Here is a 21052-nt window from a genome sequence, read left to right on the forward strand (position 1 = left end):
GTGGAGCTCTGAAATTACAGTTTTACCAATAGTTCTACAAAATATTTAGCCTACATAATGTTGAATGGTTTATACTTATACACTGAGGTTGTAAAATATTGCACATCTGGCCATCCTACCTGTCATGTCCTGTACAGTGTGGATTCTAGAAGCCTGGCTGGAACCACAAGAGATTAAATAAAAGACAGTGACAGACACACCTACAGAAAAGCTGGTGTCAGGTAGCCTATGTGCACTCTGATAGAGTACGGACTATGTATGCATTATGTATGGCATAGTGGAAGGGTTCAGCTAGTTTCATTAGGAAGTCTCTGCAGGTAAGCAATTTCAGGCTATAACACCCAGGAAGAGGAAGCTGAAGGTACTAGTTTTTGCACACCTTGGTCAGTTGTTCGCATATACTTGCACTTGCACACACCATCGATATCTGCACTTAGACCAGAGGAAGGCTTTGCTATCCCTCTGAGCCTGAGACAGGGGACAGACGTTCCCATTTTCACATGAGCTGAAGGCTTCGGCCCTTGACAGGTCTGGCACATATCACACAACACACATTCACTGAGAACTTTATCTTCTTTTTCCACATTCATGCAAGATTTTCTTGGCTCCCCAAACCAACCTGTGGAACACCAAAAGTAAACTACTGAAATTTGAAGATCACCCTGTGAGCCCTGGAAGGTAGGGCAGCCAAGATTAAGCTCTTCTTTATTGCTCATAATGCAGTCCTGAACTGTCTAATTTTGAAAATCTGACCTTTGAAAATCTGACATTCTGACCTTGAATGTGTATCCATATGGACATAGCATAGCTGGTTATGAAACATGCAGTAACTACACTGATATCACGTTTAAGATATGTTCAAAATTGTGATACTTTCTTAGTAGATCTCTTTGGAAGTTTCTTGCTATCTCATTCCCATTAAAGATGTTTGAAGAAGCCATAGAGGACTGTATTATTTTATGTTTACTTAAAAATATATACCTATTATATTTGGGTATGTGTAGATATATATCCATACATATGTAAAGAGAGTTGAAACGAAGTTACACCACTTGAGATGATAATATTATTCCAAAGACATAGCATGAATCCTAATTGGTCTTAATAATAAAAACTGGGAGTGAGATACCAGGGTGAAAGCTGGAAGATCAGAGAAGAAGAGTAGCCAGCCATTAGTTCTTACCTAAAAGAGGCCAAGCAGTGGTGGTACACACCTTTAATGCCAGCACTTGGGAGGAGGAAACAGGAAGTGATATGGCTGGGCAGAGAGAGGAAGTGATACAGTAGGGTGGAGACAGGAGCTCTGCTCCTTCAGGCTGAGGATTCCGTAGAGGTAAGAAGTCTCTCTAGTGACTGGCTCCTTTACTGATCTTTCAGCATTTATCCTGATATCTGGCTCCATGTTTTTATTATTAAGACCAATTAGGATTCATGCTACACCAAGAGTCATAGACTATCTAACAAAAGGCCAGCGCAAGGCAGGAGAAATTTTCCTTTGAGTTGCTGCTCATGGAAGTCCAAGAGACCTTCAAACCAGGATAAGCCTTGTGTTTGCCATTACTCATGGTAAATTGCGGAAAACACTGCCTACTTTGACCACAGGACTTGGAAGAATCAAACTGGAACTGACCTAGAAGCCTCTTTCCCTAACAACTACCTCTCATAATGTCTCAAGGCTCTAATGAGCCACCATAAGAGAAGAATAATCAATAGTCTTATCCAGCTGCAAAGCCTATGAAACACCACAGTGAACAGCATGGCAAGATGTCTCTAATGGTTCAATAGTGGCGTTTATATCTTGGGACAACCAGCAGCTCAGGAAACATCGTGGAAGAGGGGGTAGAATGATTAGAAAAGCCAGGGGATCAGGGCATCTGCTATGAGATAGTGTGTTTTATGATAAGGAGCTACACCCATGGAATCTTAACAATATGGTTACCCAAAACAGGATCAGTACAATCAAGACACCAGCTGGCATTCCAGTGTGAAATGTCACAAGGCCTCATCCCTAGATGAAGAGCTACAGGACAGTGCTAGTTGCTGAGAGTGGGAGAATCAGCCTTCTCCAGGGATGAGTCCCTTCAGGGCTCTCCTGAAAACAAGTGGTTAACCATAAACCATATACGTATAAATAACAGCCATATACATATAGTTTAATTTATACAAACACATACACACACAAAAACACAGAAACACAAATGAACCCACGCACAAAGGCACCCATACATGCATGTATGGCCACATGTATGGATATCTCTCTCTCTCTCTCTCTCTCTCTCTATATATATATATATATATATATATATATATATATATATATCTGTATATGAGTGTGTGTCAAAAATAGAGAAGAGGTTATGTGAAAAACAACAGGTTTTAATAGAATTTGCATATTTCTAACCAAAAAACTGATTTTAATGTCGACATCAGACACCTGTAGTGATATCAATGAACAGTGATTATCTTTTAAAATACTTTAAATAAAATAATCCTGGTGACTTCTTTGACCTTGATAGTTTTGTTTTGATTTTGTCCTGGAGCAATAGCTGGTTTGGTCATTTTTCTGAAAAGAGTGGAAAATAAAGCATATGTAGAAAGTCTACACCTGAGAACCTGAAAAGCGATATTACAGCAAGTAAATAGAGGAGAGGGACCAGGGGAAAATCAGTTATGCCATCAAATAAGCCCCTGGATGCAAACATTCTTCAGTGTCTGTTTCCTAAGCAACCTTTGCCTGTGACAGAGCGTCAGCAAGAGCAGTTCAATCCCATTGCAATCACACGCACTTTATGAAATCTTTCTAGGAATTAGTCTCTCTAAAAATAGGCAATGGAGAAGAAGTTATTATCTCATTCTAATTTATTGCCATTTTCACTCGATAAAGTTCGATTTAAAAGTCTATGGAGGTCATGCATATTAGCAAGACATGAACAAATCTAAAAGCGGGTCTGAATTAGACTGAAAATTCACGACACCAAGGACTTGAAAGCTTGTAAGGAATCAGGTTGGTGTGTGTGCTATGCATGCATTTGGTCTGCACTGTATTTACTCAGATACCTGGATAAGTCCAGCCCCAGGTCTTTATTTCTTACAGCACAAGGTGCCAGACATGCAGTGTGTATGTCTGAGAAGAACAATGCTCAGCTATCCTGATTGTTCTCCTATGAAAGACTCAAGTGAAGACCACAGCCCTTACCCAGTCCACCTCTGTCATGAATACTGATAAAATGTTCACTGTTGGATACACAAATCTTGAAATTTATTTGCAGTTTGTTTTAAAGGAACCGATGATGTGAATGAATATAATCCTACGTCCACACGAGACTGACTGACTCCACGATGACAGAGACTTTCCACACAAAGTTTTCTTTACAAAATGACTTGGGTTATTTTCTAGTATGAAAGCATAAGAAGTGTCTTTAAAAAAATGAACTGACCAATTCTTTGTTTTAACTTCTTCTATCAAAGTAGTATTTCAATAGTTTGATCTGCTAAAATAATTAAACTTAGTGACTTACACTGTAAATTTTATCTCACAGGTTTTCAAATTTCTGAACCATTTCTCTTTATTGTATAGTGTCTTCCTTTGAAATCTTACATTTTTCCCCTGGAATTTTCCCTCACCTCATTTCATCTACCTGAATTTAGCATCCCTTTGACATTTTTATTTCAACCATATTGTTTCTGCCTGGCCCCTGCTGCTGCCTCTTCCCAGTAATGTGCACTTCTTTTCAGGACATCCAAATGATTACATAGCCAGATTCCCTGACAATTCACAATTGGCTCAGGGACATGTGAAGGCCTGGCAGCAAATGCAGCAGTGGCTGCCAAAGACCAATGCTGTGAACAGTGTCACTGCTGCCACAACCAGCTCATTAGAGCCCCTGAAGCACTGGACTTGTTTTCTGTCACTTAGGTCCCAAGGTGTCTCCTTTGTTCATTTATTTATTTAGCCATCCATTCCCCCACATATAAAGAACACCAACTAAAATACCAACTACACCGTTAGCAACAGTGATATGAAGAGAAGTAAAGTGTGACTTCTGTCTTGGACAGATTCCATTTTGAGAGAGCCAAGCACAGGGCTTTGGATGGTTTGCTGTAGCCTGGCCACAGCAGGCACATGCATGAGATCCTATCCAAGAATCTATTGTATTAGTCTAGGGAAACTGGAGAAGAAATCTCGTACAGTGCAAATGAGATCAGCGAGACCATATTCCCTTTCCCTACACAAGCAGCCTTGCTATTAACTGATGTCTTCATCCTGCCCTGGGCCCCTTAAGAAGTTTACAGACATCAACTCATTTCAAACTCAAGTGAGAAACAATAGCATACTGTTTAGTTAACAAGAAAACCATCCTACTATACTTCTGAAGAGCATATATTCAAATAGAAAAATAAGTTCACATGAATAGGCATGAGAAAAATGTCAGGGCTCATGTTCAAGGAGTGTTGAGTAGGTATAGTGAATTCTGCAGCAACATACCACAGGGTTTCTCTGGAGTAAAGGTAGGGGGATATAGAGCCAGGAACTATGAGAACAGGTGGGTAAAGGGTAGAAGATCAAAGCCTTGTATCATATGCATTGTCTCCTTTTCCCCACATAAGACTTGTCTCACTCACATCACTGCATGGACACATACGAGGACTCACAGGTCAAAGTATTGCTTAAGGTCAAAATTAATTTGGAAAAGTTATGAAATCAATCATCTAATCCTAGAAAAGATATATATCCTTTCTATCTATTTCACAAGCAGAACATTCCTCTTGGCCTTAAAAAAGTTTCCTCGGATCTCCTGAGAACATCATCCTAATGATTGGCTCATCCTACACTTTTGGAGGGGTTTCTAATAGTTTGCCTCCTTTTCTCCCTGCTGGAGCTTTTACTTAGGCTGCCCTCCCTGACAAATAAGAAGCATCAACTTCTAAATTATTTATAACATCCTTTCATATATTTGCAGGAGAGCTCAGGGAGTGATTCAAAGAGAAATGCAGCTGCTTCCAGATCCACTAAATACAAAACCAAGCATGCTTAGTCTGGTCTCTTGGATATGGCATTTCACTCCTCTGAAATGTTTGTTTTTAATATGGTTAATAAAGAGTTGTATAGAGCAGGCACAAATCCCAGTTCCTGCCGGTGATCCAGGAAGGACTGGTGTACCATTTGTCTGAGGACATTTTCTGTATTGTAAAAAGTATCCTGTACCTAAAAATTGTTACGTACTTACTTTATAGCATTTAAGAAATAGGACAAGAAATTTTAGAATAAAAGATCCTAAAATACAATAAAATATCTGAATAACAACTAGCAATTGAAAAAGTGTTGGATATATTATTTGCACAATTAGAGAAGTATTCTTTTGAGCTAAAGAGGCCTTTAATGCATAGAGTTGAGACAGAAAGTCAATGAGAAAAGAGGAAATGTCTTTAGTAGGGTTAGGAAAAATCTGTGTTTGACATTCTATTCTCTTGAGATAAACTCCTAAACATGCCATTCTAAATGGATTCTTAAATTGCAAGCATTTATGTGCACCAGTCTAAAACATACAGTTTTAGACTCAGAATGGATCTCTTCCCATCTTTCTATGAGAATGGGAGAAGAAATAGATTCCAGTGAATCAGAAAAAAAATGCACAGTCCCTGGTATCAGTAAAGAACATGTATTCTCTTTTTACACTTGAAGCCTTGTTACTAACTCTTAACAATACTGTCCTGTAGGCACTTTTAAGAGAGTTTGCAGTTATCAGCTCTTTTAATATGAAAACACATCAATAGTGGGCTGTATAAGTAATGTAAAAGCCATCCAAATGAAGAGGTCAAGAAACAGAGACAAGGAACTGAACCTCACACAGAGTTAAGCAGCTGCTTTTGAAGGCTGTACGGTATATTGTTTATATTTGAAGCATGCAAGCAAGCTTCCACTTGTATATACAAGTTTGTCATAATCACTGTGATTGAGATGATGATGATGATAATGATGATGATGATGATTTTGAAAATCATCTATGTTCTGTGCATCAGCTGCTCATTCTTATGTCTGAATGGTATCTGATCATGTAAATCTATAATTATTTATTTACCTATTCACTTACTGATGATAATTTTGGTTATTTTACATATTTGGCTATTATGAGAAAACCACTACTAACATTCATGTATCAATCTTGCACTCATCTCTCCCGGATAAATATTGCAGAATACTGCAATATTGCATAGGTGAACATTTATTTTTAAAAGTGTTTTCAGAAGAGTTTATAGACATTTGTAGTCCCACCTGAATGGCTGATGGTTTTGAACCCTTAACTTCTCTACTAGTAAGTAGGGTGTTAATTTTGTTTTTTCCTTTTAGTCCTGCTGTTATTTGTTCTCCCTTCGGATTGTAATTGCATTTCCCTAATGACAGACTCAGGAGTTTGCTTCCCATGCATCTGTTTGTTTTCACAGCCAGTTTGTTCAAACGTTTAATACTTATTTTTTATATTTTCTATAATTCTCAAGGGGTTTTGTTGTTGTTTGACACATACTCACTATGTAGCCCAGACTGGCCTTGAACTCATGATCCCCTTCTTGGCACACCCTTCTAAGGACTGCAGTCACATATGAGCACCATCATCCTGGGTTAACTCTTGAGTTCTCAGAATCCTTATTTACTCTGGATATAAGTCATTTGCCAGGCATGCGATTATCAAATATGTTCTCCCATTTTGAACAGAGCATTTTCTTGATTCTAATAGTTTCTGTTGATGAATCAAAGTTTTAGTACTAGTCATGTCAAATCTATCAATCCTGCATGTTGGTGGGTTATGTTTTTAGTGTCTTAACAAAATATCACTCCCTGATTTAACATGGCAAAGATGTTCTCCGATATTTTCATCCATAAATTTCTTAGATTCAGGTTTTGTTTCTAGAGTGACAGCCCATTTTAAAATACTATATTTTTTTGTACATTGTACGAGATACAGATTAAATGACATTAAGTAGTTGTTTTCCATAAAGATATACGATTATTCCAGTACCAATGTTGAAAAATCAATCCCTGTAGCACCACTTCCTTCCACTACAGGGTCTCTGCACCACCGAGTCCCTGCAACTTTGAGTTTCGTATCAATGTCTATCTTTAAAAATCTACTGAGCACACAAGCTCAATGTTACTCTTGACTTTGTTATTTTTAATAATCTACATCTCTAATCAAACATTAATAAAAAGAAAAAGTCTCCTGATAATTAAAGCTTCATAATAGCAGTTAATTTCTCAAAGTATAGAATTTTATAGGTTTCAAACCTGTTAAGTTTATTTTGGAAACTCTATATTCCTATATACATTTTATAAGCAGTAGTTATTTATCAATGTAGTTAAAAGCCTGTTAAAATGGTTACTGGGGATATATTTTTAACATATTTTGTGTTAACATATTAAGTTCATAATTATTTCATGTATTTCAGTTATTTGTGAATTCCTCTGTGTGTACATGACATACACGTGTGTGTGTGTGTGTGTGTGTGTGTGTGTGTGTGTGTGTGTGTGTGTGTGTGTGTGTTTGTACATATGTGGAGACCAAAGTAGGACTTTGGATCTTTGTCTCTATGACTGTCCATCACATTGCCTTGAAACAGAGTTCCTAAAACTTGGCATTATGGATGGGCCAGTGTCCAGCAAAACTTCAGGATCCACCTGTGTGCATGGCACATCAAGTATTTTATTATATGTGAGCTCTGTGGACTTGAACTCCGAACACTCTCATATGTAAATCCTGGCTTTAAATTTCTTATTTTCCGTGTTTAACGAGTAGGAGATGTGGAATCCAGGAAACTGGAAAGGAGGGAGTAGGAGAGGGATGAATTAAAGGTGAGGGATTCTATAGTAGAGAAATAAGTAAAATATGAGTAGAGAGGAGAAATGCTAGGGGTGGAAATTTTTAAACAGGAGTAGAAGAATAGGAGAAAAGAAGGAGTGAAGTGATTAACAAAATGAAAGGACTATGAAAAAGGCATATGGAAACCTACTAACTTGCAAGCCAGTTAAGCAGTATAACTGGAGGAGGTACTAGAACACATATGATATAAAAGGAGAGTACTATGTTTAAGAAGGGATTGGATGGGGATTTGGGTGAGAAGGAGTAGAGGCTGGGTGAACCAAAACTAAGAATGTATATGAAAGCCTTATGGAAATCCACTAACTTACAAAATAATTACAAAATACAACTAAAATAACAGCAACCACAGCAAAAGATGTATGACTAGATGTACTCTGTATGAATGTCAGGTGCTGTTCCAAGGAGGTATGGGCTATTAAATAGAAATTTCAGTGGCAGCATGGGATACCTCCCTCTGAGTCATTGGTCAGGGAGGCTCAGAGGTCTCCAAAATAACACAGGCTATTGTCATTGTTCCTGGGTGACCACCATCACTTGATAGTAAGGTCCTATGACTGAAGATAAAACACTGGTCGGAGGACGTAAAGGAATCAATCTTGAACTGAGCAGCAAAGGCCCTCTGTGTTTACAAGTTTTCACGGTGCCTGGAGGTACTATGTACACCACTGTGGGAGAAAAGACATCAGTGATCTGAACAGTGCTGAACCCTGCATGTTACAATAGTGACTTTCTAGGCTAGATATGCTAACTGGCGCAATAGTGGGAAGAATGTAATCGATTTCTGATTGGGTCTCAAGCCTCTCCCACTGGAATGAATTTGTAGTTGGTCAAAAGCCCGTGTCTTGGCAAGTCATAAGCCCTAGGCAGGGATATTCCTATTTTGCTAAATAAATGGGTCTCCTAAATATTCATGCTTATATCCATATATCTGTGCTGCTATTAATTTTGGCCAGAAAAACATTTTTTTTTTTTTTTTTTTTTTTTTTTTAGGTTTTTCGAGACAGGGTTTCTCTGTGTAGCTTTGCGCCTTTCCTGGAACTCACTCTGTAGCCCAGGCTGGCCTTGAACTCGCAGAGATCCACCTGCCTCTGCCTCCCGAGTGCTGGGATTAAAGGCGTGCGCCACTACCGCCCGGCCAGAAAAACATTTTACAGTGGGCACTGGTTAATGCAGAAAACTCTTAACTGCTCAAAGTCCTTAGGATAAATGACTATGAATTCCCAGCCGTAAATGTTACCTCTCTATTGCACTAATCCCTGCCAAAGCTTAAGGGATATCACAGAAGAAGGGGTGAAAAATGCAAGAAGGTAGGTAGGAATGCTGTAAATTCTGGACCTGACATGGCTATTGTACTCATGATGTCACAATAGGGTCCCAGGCGATAGATCTGCATAAGATCTAGCTATGAAAATTCCAGCATGGTCAGGGAGGGCATTGTAAGGCCTCAACCCCAGCTGAGATGTTATTGGTAACTGATGGCTATTGGGGGGGGGGAGAGAGTTTTCTTCGGAGATGTGGACAATAGTATTTTCTACTCTCTAGTGGGTGGTCCCAGACTTATGTGCATATGCCAGGACAACTGGGGCTCAATGGGATATTAAAGAAAAATTAACAAGATAAAGCTGCAAGAAGGTCATGTGGGAGGCATCTGGACTTTGGAAGTAAATAGAGAAAGGGAAAAATGGGACAGACATGTTCAAAATACATTATACTCATGTGACTTTAAGAACAAATAATAAAATTTACTGCAAAAAGAAACAGTAAAGTTAAAAAGAGAAGTGTTGTAATATTGTAAAGTATTTATAGGTTTCAATTTTTTCTTCCAAGTTCTGTTAATTTTTTGCTTTTATTTAAAGCCCTGATATTGATATACAATTTTATGTCCTCCTTATAAAATGTCACTCTTCAATCCTCATGAAATTACTATAGTAACAATTACCTTAGAGTTTATAGTGTAAATCTAATTCATCGTATATTATCTTCAAATGACATTGTTTGCACCTACTATAAAAACCACAGAACATTTTTCTGGGTTAATTTCTACCCTTTGTGTAATAATTGCAACATTTTACTTGTAATAAAAACTATATTTCTCAATATATTGCTATGGTTTGTGCTTTAAACAACTGTTTCTGAAAAATAAAAAAAAAGCTTATGTAGGTACTGTTACTGATATTTCAGAGTAACTTTCTACAAATCCCCACTTTTTCTTTTGCGAGACGCTTCACCTTGTGTTTCAACCATGTGAATTTTAGCTGGTCACTGTATGGATCCCTTGCTTCATTTCTACACTGGAGAAAGACCAGGGAATTCATTTGTGTTTCATCTTTTTATACTTCAACAGATTAATTTGCTGCCTGCTCCTTTCTCTTGGACAAAAGCAAATGTGCTCTATGAACATTTCCCAATTAGTAGTGGCTAAAAAAAGTCTGTTGTTTAGAAAAATCAAAGTAGATACATCATTATCTTTATCCCTATCTATGAACTAGAAATAAAGTGTATAGAACATTTCAGCCATCATAGAAACATTCTGAGAATATGTGGATATCAAAGATAAAGTCTATGAATTATGCTTAAAGGGAAGTAAGATGAATGCATTCATGGTGATGGAGAGCTAAAGTCAGAAACATCAGGACAGACCAGGAGCTGCGTGGCCTAGTAGTCTGTTACAGTTATTATTTGTCCATCATATCATCACAAAATTAAAGCCACAGTAATTATCTGACAATCTTACTATTTCTGTGATTCAGTAATTCAATAAAGGGTTAGGAACAATTCTGGAGTAATTAAGTCTCATGAGTTTTAGTCAGACCATACTGGGAGCTAGCACAGATGGGAGTTGAAGTAAATGGACATAGAAGAATCTAGCTTTTTAGTAAACATCAGGTTCCTTTGCACGGTTTGTCAACATGGGCTGATGTGAGCTTTTGAAAGAATGGCAGAATCGGGCATATCAGCTGTGCTGTGTTAGGCCTGACAGCTTCAAGCTGATTTTTTTTCCATAGAGCAAGGTGGAAAATGTAATATCCTTTGTGAACTAGTCTCAGAAGCCAGACACTTCTATTATATTTTATTGCTCAGAATGATTCTAATAGCTGTCCACAGTCAAAAACAGAAGCACGGGGTCCTTATCTCCATAGAACTTGTGTGACAGACATGTGTGTGGGAAAATACTGTGCATATCTTTGGAAAATATGATCTGTCATGCAGTCTCATAAAGGGAGCAGTTTTAAGTAAATTTAAACGGTCATTAGCTAATTATTACAAAGAGTCTTGTTAAGTGAGCACTGAAAAAAAAATGACCACTGTAGTTCACCACTAACATCCATGAACACTTTGGACTTTAACAGTTCAGTTAGCCACACAAGAATAAAAAAAAACAGGTGACAGACAAAATGATTAAACTGAAGAAAGTATGATGTTATTTCTGTGACTAAGTCACCATTATGTATAATAGAATTTTCTCCACATTCCTTCCCACACTTCTTTCCTTTGGTTTTGTTTGTTTGTTTGGTCTTTTTGCTAAAAGCCACCCAAATAGGTGTTAGGTGGTTGAGAATTTCCATTTGGATTGTGAGTTATTTGTCTGTCTTAGAGAAAAAAAAACATATTTATGTCTCTTGCTAGTTTTTACTGGATAATGAATTTCTTATAGATTTTCTATATTGACATTCTAACCAGATATGTGGTTTGTAAATATCTTCTCTGTGTGCATATTTTTTCTCACATCAAAAATAATCATTGTGAATTTCAGTCTTAGGGCAATGCTTTATTTCATTTTCTTTTTTTTTAACTTTATTAAAATACGGAGTTTATTTCACATGTATATTTGTCTCCCTACCATTTCCACATCTGACCACCACTATTACTATGTCCTATCATAACATTCCATACATATTTAAAACCAAGTAAAATGTGGAGTTCCATCCTTGAAAACTAAACAGGCATTGTAGACAACACATTCTTGGCAATGGAACCTGGACAACATTTATCAAACACAGTAGGGAAAGTTCTCACTTTGCATTATAAAAAGGATAGCCAGATATATCAACTGTTGTTACAGAAATTAAGCATGGCGGAATATTTCAAACTGTTTAAACATTTTCTTAAAGAGACTTCCTCCACTGCCAGAGATCTTGAATAGCTTCCTGGTCAGCCATCCGGAAGCAACTCTTCACATAATTAATGAACTTGGATTCCACTTTGGGAAGAGAACCACCTTTTTCTATACTTGCTTGCATTTTTGTCTTAATGTCTTCTACAGAACTAGGTCCTTTTGGTGTTTTAGGAATTTTTTTCCTGTTTTTTTGAAAGACTCTTGACCCTTTGATCTTGGTGTTGATGGTTTTGTCTTTTTCATTTTGGTTTGATTCTTGTGCATTTTTGGTTGGGGTATCTCGTACAGATTTCTTCACTGGAACTTTTTGTTCAGCTTCCTCATCATCAAAATCATCATCATCTTCATCATCCTCATCATCTTTGTCAAGTCTTACTTTTTTCTGCGGAACCTTGTTACCACCTCCAGGAGTAGATCGTTTTCCAGACATACTTAAGAGTTTTACATCCTCCTCATCTACATCTTCTGACTCTGCATCTTCCTCTATAGCTACTAGGTGCTGTCCACTAATGTGCACAGGCCCTGAATCACACTTCAACCTTAAGACCACAGGTGGTGTAATTTCAAAGCCCCCAAGAGAAACTGTTGGTTGTACAGAAATTTTAAAAGTTGCCAGTGTTACTTTAATTGGACTGCCTTCATAGTTCATTGCTTCTGCCTCTACGATGTGTAATTCATCTTTTGTCCCTGCCCCTAAACTAACCATTCTTAGTGATAACTGGTGCTCATTCTCATCATTATCCACCTTAAAGTGATAATCCTTGTGAGCTTTTAGTTCACAACTGAAAAGGTAGTTCTGAGGTCTAAGAGGGCCATGTCCATGTCCATCAAGTCTTCCATGAGGTGGAGGTACGCACTTCGGTGTGAGAGAAGTCGGACGGAGGAAACTGCCTACTGCTCCTCAGAACAGACACGAAGGACAGAATCACGCCAGCACTTTATTTCATTTTCTTAAAAGTGTTTTGTGTTTTATCTTCTTGTTTAGATCTTTAATACAGTTTTCTCGATAATGTGCTTAAAGTTGTTACCTTTTCCCTGCTGTGCAGTTTTGGGTACCTTTGTTCAAAATTAGTTCACTAAATATAAATGGATTTATTTCTTTATTTCTACTTGGTAAATATAAGTTGGGTAAGTATAGATGGTACTCAAACCACCACCCCCCGCCCCAATAAAAGGAAGGAAGGAAGAAAAAGAAAAAATAGAATCTCTAAATAATCAGTGAAACTAATGTTGCTAAGTGTTACCTATACTTTTATGTTTATTTCAGCATTATTCACAATACCCAATATACCAAAACAACCTAAGTATCTGTTGATGGATGAATGTAAAAAGACATTGTGGAATTTAACACAGTGAAATATTATTGAGCCTAAAATAAAGAGAATTTGCACAATATACATAAACTTGCAAGAAACTCTGCTAAATAAAGCCAGTCAGACACATATTGTAACCTGCTACACGATCTGACATTTATGTGGAATCTATAAACTGCTGAATCCCTAGAAGCAGAAAGTAGAACATTAGTTTTAAGGAACAGAGAAGGAAGAATGGAAGAAATGAAAAGGTGTTGGACAAATGATAAGAAGATTCAGTTATTAATTTCCAATGATCCACTGTGAATCACAATGACTACAGTTATGAATGTCTTGCTACTTAAAAATCAAAACAGTCCATGATCTTTGCTGCTAGAGGGGCCACAGGAACTCCATGGGCCATGCTGGGCTGGCCCGGCCCTCACTGATCCTGGAATATCTGACCCTGCCCCTTGCTGGCCACTGCAACAGGAGAGTTGGCCTTGACCCTCATGAGAGAGCTGCCTCTCCCTCCCCCGCCCCACCTGCCCTCCCTGCACTCAGGAGAGATGGTCCCACTCCTGATCACTGTGTGGAAAAGCTGGCCCCGATGGCATGGGCCTAGGAGAACTGCCTCTGTCCCTCCAAGGAGTGGGGTGACCCGGACTGAGCAGCTCAGCTACCACCAGACCCACATCTTGGACCTTAGGTAGGCCCACCCTAACATCTATCTCATCAAGGACCTGCTGGAGTTAGTGGAGGTATTGATCCTGTATAACAATACCTGCAGTATCTCCATGACTCAGAGCAACAGCAGGATATCCTAGAGGAGTTTTGGTAGGGTCCAGTGATGATGGGCCAGAGGCCTTGAACCAGACGAATGACTCATTGCAATAATATTTGAGGGTGGGGCTGACTGGACAAAAGAATCCACTGCCTGACACACTTCAGCTCCTAATTCCACTAGGATAAATGGAAAGGTGCTGGAGAGGTGGCAAAGAGAGGTGGTTTTTTGTTTTGTTTTGTTCTGTTTTTAATTAATTTTTTTAGGGGGGGGAATCGGGATTGGGGTGCATGATGTAAAATTCCCAAAGAATCAATAAAGAACTATGCTATAAAATATTTAAAAAATCAAAACAGAAAAAATCAGTAGCCTTCATATGCTTAAATGACAAATGAAGTGAAGAAAATATAATCGGTGATAAACTACCTTTCACAATAGTGCCGCCACCAAAATATCCTGGGCTAACACTAACCAAGAAAATGAAAGACTTGTTAATAAAAACCTTAAGAAAAAAAGAAATTAAAGAAGATACCAAAGATGGAAAGCAAGCACATTGTCATGGATCAGAATTAATATAGTAAAATTGGCCATCCTACCAAAAACCACAGATTCAATGCAACCCCATCAAACTTCTAACACAATTCTTCATAGAACTTGAAAGGACAGTTTTCAGCACACACACACACACCAATAACAACAAGAAAACAAGGATAGATAAAACAATCCTGAATGATAAAGGAGCTGCTGGATATCTCAGCATTTCTGATCTCAAATTGTGCTTCAGAGCTATTGTAATAAAAAAACAGCATAGTATTGACATAAAAGTAGACATACTGATCAATGGAACTGAACTGAAGATCCAGATGTAAGTCTACACAACCATGGACACCTAGTATTTTAAAAAGAAGCCATCAAAAATACACACTGGAGAAATGACAACATTGTCAACAAATGGTGCCAGTCAAACTGGATGGCTGCATATAGAATAATGAAAATAGATGCATACTTATCACTCTATATAAAAAAAAACCTCAACTCCAAATAGACCAAAGACCTCAACATAAACTGTACACACTGAATATGACAGAAGAGGATAGTCTTGAACTCCTTGGCACAGGAAAAGACTTTCTGAATGGAACACCAATAGTATAGACACTAAGAACAACAATGAACAAATAGGACCTCATGAAATTGAAGAGCTTCTGCATGTCGAAAGATACCATCATACAAACAAGAGTCCAGAATGGGAAAATATTTTTATCAACTACACATCTGATAGGGGGCTAATGCTTAACATATATAAAAACCAAAAAAAGAAAAAGAAACTGAACTTCAAGCAAACAAATAACCAAATTAAAACATGGGGTACATCTAAACAGAATTTTCAAAAGAGCAAACACAAATGACTGAGAAGCACTCAAAGAAATGTGCAACAGCTTTGGTAATCAGGGAAATGAAGAAAAATCAAAACTACTTTGAAATTTCATGTCACATTAATCAGAATGGCCAAGATCAATAAAACAAATGACAACTCATTGTGGGAGTATGCAGAGTAAGGAGACTATTCAACCACTGCTGGAGGGAATCCAAACAGATACAGCCACTGTGAAATTAGTGTGATAGTTCCTCAGGAAGCTGAGATTCTGTCTACCTCAAGATCCAGCAATATCACTCTTGTGCATATACCCAAAGGATGCCCCAACCAACTTCAGACACATTTGCTCAACATGTTCGTTGCTGGCAGGTTGATCTCACTAGGAAAGAGAAATAGACCAGATAGTTATGGATGGATGGGGGAGTGGAATAGGAGGATCAAACAGGTGGACAGGCCTCAAGAGTGCGACCTCAGCGGTGTCAGGCAGTGAAAGGAAACAAATACATTCTTCATCGAAAACCTTATACAGCGGGTATAATTACATATGTTTAACATTAAGGAGCTTACGTCTCACAAAGATTGTATGTATCAACCAAGCTCACCTTGTTTAATGGAACTTACCTGCGACTGGTATTTTTGATTTCAAAGCTCTGGATCCTCCCATCATATTTCAATACTAAAGATCAATGTTTGCATATTTTGTTCTTCTCTAGTATTTATCAGCTAATAATAGTAGCAGTGTTCTACTCAACGTGGAATGATTTTATACATAAATCTCAGTTTTAAATACTGCTTCATCACTGACTGTTGACAAAAGGCACAGGTGTGCATTAGCACTTGGCAACTGATCGAATCCTAACAGCAGAAATGTTTGGCATATTTAGATTTGAAAACATGAATTTAGATCCAATGGTTTTTCTTCACCAGTTTGTAGGAGTATGTGTGTGTGCACATTCATACCTCAGGGATTCTTTATTGTTTTAAAAATGATTTTCTTTTGTATGTCATGAAGTTGAACATTTGGGGACTTATTCAACCGTTTATAATAGGATCCAGAGGAACTTAAAGCAAGTATTGGATAGCCCCCAAATGATACTGTCTGTAGGAAAGGTCAGAACCTCACAGTGATTATCATTGAACCATAAAAGATAAACAAGCTTGCACAGCTCTGCTACATCTTGGCTCAGTCCAATCCCAGCCCTGCTGAGTATTAATAGTACAATGAAAAGGACAGCTGACACAGGGTGCAGGGAACTATTCTCACTGGGTACTTTTCTTCTTTCCTGTCATTGTTTGGGGTTTGGTTTTTCCTTTGTAGGAAAAGTCAAATATAAAAATACATTCATTTACTAGTGAAACACAAACATGCTACCAAGCCAAATTGGAGTGTGGTAATATATTTTTATAAACTCAAAATAAAGACTAAGTGAAAATAAAAACACTTGATTTTCTGAGCTAACACATGTTAATAAGTTGGACAAGGTGGTAGGACTCATAAGCCAATTTTGGCTGGGTATTCTGGGAGACATATATAAAGATGTTGACATGTTTTTTTTTTTTTTTTTTTTTTTTTTTTGGTTTTTTTTTTTTCCTGACAGGGTTTCTCTGTGTAGCTTTGCGCCTTTCCTGGAACTCGCTTTGGAGACCAGGCTGGCCTCGAACTCACAGAGATCCGCCTGGCTCTGCCTCCTGAGTGCTGGGATTAAAGGCGTGCGCCACCACCGCCCGGCTTTTTTTTTTTTTTTTTTATAAAAAAAAACCAACCTCAGTCTTTCTGTAGAAATATACTCCAACATCCAATAATCTCTGTATTTTAGACCCTAACAGTATTAAAATTATTTACTTTTTCTAACTTAGTGAAACAATATAAGAGGCGACAAGAAAGCAATCAGTATGTTCTATTCAGCTGTCATTATTTAAAAAGTACAATTTGTCTAGGCTCTAGGCCCAGGGGCATAACCATTTGCAGGCCAGCAGGCAGAACTCCTGCAGGCGGGCCTGACTACTACCATCCCCCACGGGACCCTGTAACCTACAAGCCCCAATCCACCCCCCAAACCCACCCATCCTTTGAGACCACAGCTACTCCCTGAAACATAGACTCTGCCAGCTCCATCTGGACAAAGAGGCCCAGTTGCAGGACAGCAGGCAGGATTCCTGCAGGCAAGCCTGACTACCACCATCTCCCACCAGACTCTGTAACTTACAAGGCCCAATCCACCTCCCCCCCAAACTCACCCATTCTCCAAGAGCACAGCTACTCCCTGAGACACAGACTCCGCCAGCTCTGATTGGACCAAGAACTCAGATTGGACAAAAAGTGGCTCCCTGAGACACAGACACCATTTGTACCAATTGGAGGAAGAGATGGGTAGATGCCAGTGTAAGAATATATTCAACAACATAAAGAGCAATATGGCAACACCAGAACCTAGTGATTCTACCTCAGCAAGACCTGAACATCCCAAAGTAGAGGAAGCAGAAGAAATGACCTTAAAAATGACTTTAAGAAGATCATAGAGGCTTTTAAAGAGAAAATAAAAAAAATTCCCTTAAAGAAACTAAGGAAAAGACAAGCAAAAAATTTGAAGAAATCAATAAGCCCTTCAAAGAAAGCCAAGAAAACCAAGAAAATCTGAGTAAATGAGCAGGAACTACAGATGTAAGTACAACCAACAGAATACAAGAGATGGAAGACAGAATCTCTGGCATGGAGGATACAATAGAGGAAACAGATTCATCAAAGAAAATACTGAAGCCAATAAAGTCATAACACAAAATGTCCAGGAAATCTGGGACACCATGAAAAAGCCAAACATAAGAATAATAGGGATAGAAGAAGAAGAATACTAACTTAAAGGCACAGGAAATATACTCAATAAAATCATGGAAGAAAATTTTTCTCAGCTTAAAGAAGGAAATCTTATGAAGATACAAGAAGCTTACAGAACACCAAATAGACTGGACCCAAAAATAAGTCCCCTTGACACATAATAATCAAACCAAAAATCATAAACAATAGAGAAAAAATATTAAGAGCTGCAAAGGAAAAAGGCCAAGAAACATATAAAGGCTGACCCATCAGAATAACACCTGACTTCTCAATGGAGACTCTGAAAGCCAAAAAGTCCTGGACAGACTTAATGCAGACCCTAAGAGACCATGGATGCCATCCCAGATTATTACACCCAGCAAAACTCTCAATCACCATAGATAGAGTAAACAAAATATTCAGTAATAAAACAAGATTTAAACAATACCTATCCACAAATCTAGTCCTACAGAAAGGACTAGGAGGAAAAAAATCCAACCCAAGGAAGTTAGGTGCATCCATGAAAACACAGGCAATAGATTATCCCAAACCAACAAATCCCAAAGAAGGGAAACACACAACACTACCACCAAAAAATAATAGGAATTAACAATCATTGGTCATTAATATTCCTTAATGTTAATGGACTCAATTTGCCTATGAAAAGACACAGGCTAACAGACTGGATATGAAAACAGAATCCATCCTTCTGCTGCATAGAGTAAACACACCTCAACTTCAAAGACAGACACTACCTCAGAGTAAAGGGCTTGGAAAAGTCTTTCCACTCAAATGGATTTAAGAAGCAAGCTGGTGTAGCTATCCTAATATCAAACAAAATAGACTTCAAATTAAAATTAATCAAAAGAGATCTATCACTGGTACATGAGCTGGCTTTCTGGATTCCACTACCTTTGGTTGGACACCTTGTTCACCCCTGATAAAGTGGGGAGGGGCTTGGTCCTGCATCAACTGAATGTACTAGGCTTTGCTGTCCCTCCATGGGTGAACTTACCCTGTCTGAGGAGGGCATGGGGGAGGGGATCTGGAGGATGGATGAGAAGGGTATCTGTGGTTGTTATATGAAATGAATAAAAAAATTAAATAAAAAAATAAAAATTAAAAAAATAAAAAAGTACAACTTAATGAGACTTAGGCATAACAATAGAAAGTAAACTAAATAAATATAAATCACATTAATATTTGCATAGTATTTGTTAATATTATACAATATTTGATCTGATTTAATACAATCTATCAAATCACAGAGTCACTTCACTTGGTCTATACAAGCTATATTATTTGCCTCTTGCTTCAATGTCTTCCATAATTCACTGATTTAAAACAACTTATACTAGGCCCTCTGCATATGGGAGAAAGTTGTGTAGCTTGGTGTGTTTGAGGGGCCCCTGACAAAGGGATCCTGGTCATGAGCTTGTGGGGCGGCTACCCACCAACTCCACAGTTCCCCAGAGTTTTCTTGAGTGTGAGTAGTAGGAAATATTAGATAGAAGAATTTAGAGTGTGGAGATAAACAGATAGAAAATACAAGATAGCCTCCACAGGGCCTGGAACCTATTCCAATGGACCCTGACTGTCTCTGGCCTAGGGTATTTATAGAAATGCCAAGGGGTAGAGCAAAAGACCTCCCCCCAGCACAGCCAAGTGCAGACTATCTCAGACACCTGCACTCAGGCCCATGATCCAATCATCCTCTCTATGCAGACCTGCTGGGTAAAGCCACTAGGAACCTGAAAATGGGCTCCCACATGAGCTGGCTTTTGGAGCCCATTACCTGTGCTTAGGCTTGATGCAGGGGAGAGGGGCTTGGTCCTACCTCAGTTGAATGTACCAGACTTTGCTGACTCCCCACGGGATGCCTTACCCTTTCGGAGGAGGGGTGGATGGTGGGTGGGTAGAGGAAGGCTGGAGGAAAGCGGGAGGAAGGATGAGAGGGTGACCTGTAGTTGGTACGTAAAATGAATAAAAAAATTCTTAAATAAAAAAAACCCAAACAACGTATACTTAAAGGAAATCAGAATATATCAATCTAAAATACTGTGTTTAGGTGCCTTAATTATTTTTAACAGAAAGCGACAAACACCAGGTGCAAGAAGTTGTCTTTGATCTGTCTTTCTTCCTAAAATTAGAATATAAATTTACCATGAGAAAAATGTCTTCCATGTACTGGAAAGAAAATAAAGTATTCTGAGCTTGTAAATAGGGAATTACTGTAAAGACGAACCCATACAGGCAAATTTAATGCAATAACCCCTATTTTTCACTATTTACACCTATATTTTTCCTGGTCACTTTCCCCAAATTTACTTTGATCCCAAACCCCATTTTCCTGTCTCTTCTCACATCCCAGCAGGATAGTCCTTTGTTAAAAATGGTATGGTGTTGTAATTATAATTTTAAAAGTAGAAAAAAGCAAAAGTGGTATGCATGTACCAAAGCTGGCCTTTTCTTCGGTGTTGATTTATTTTCTATGCGTGTTTCCATATTCACATAAAAATAAAAATATCAGAAACAGATAAAAGTTATCAGTTTTCTTTCATTAGTATGTCTTTGGTTAGCTCAATTGGTAGACCCTAATTGCAGAACTCAGGAGAGGAAGGTAAAGGCCTTTGCTTCCCTCACTGTTATGTGCTAGGCATCAGGTTATTCACAGTTCATAATTAACATTATGGAATAAACAGTACAGATTAGCTACTTTTGGCATATAATATTTTGATCTATCATGTCCATCTTTGTAATTAAATATGTCTTCTTATTATTTAATTGCGTGTCTTAGG

The 21052-nt window shown here is 38.2% G+C and overlaps 1 protein-coding gene and 1 pseudogene across 4 annotated transcripts in view; both read right to left on the reverse strand.

Moving 5' to 3' along the window:
- Nkain2 (sodium/potassium transporting ATPase interacting 2) overlaps positions 1-21052 on the reverse strand; it is a 1070529-nt gene that overhangs the window by 437449 nt on the left and 612028 nt on the right. The window lies entirely within an intron of this gene.
- LOC128118562 (nucleophosmin-like) lies at positions 8898-13785 on the reverse strand (annotated as a pseudogene).

Source organism: Peromyscus californicus, unplaced genomic scaffold (assembly GCF_007827085.1).
Source record: "Peromyscus californicus insignis strain IS unplaced genomic scaffold, ASM782708v3 Scaffold_22__1_contigs__length_63687245, whole genome shotgun sequence".
Lineage (NCBI taxonomy): Eukaryota > Metazoa > Chordata > Mammalia > Rodentia > Cricetidae > Peromyscus > Peromyscus californicus.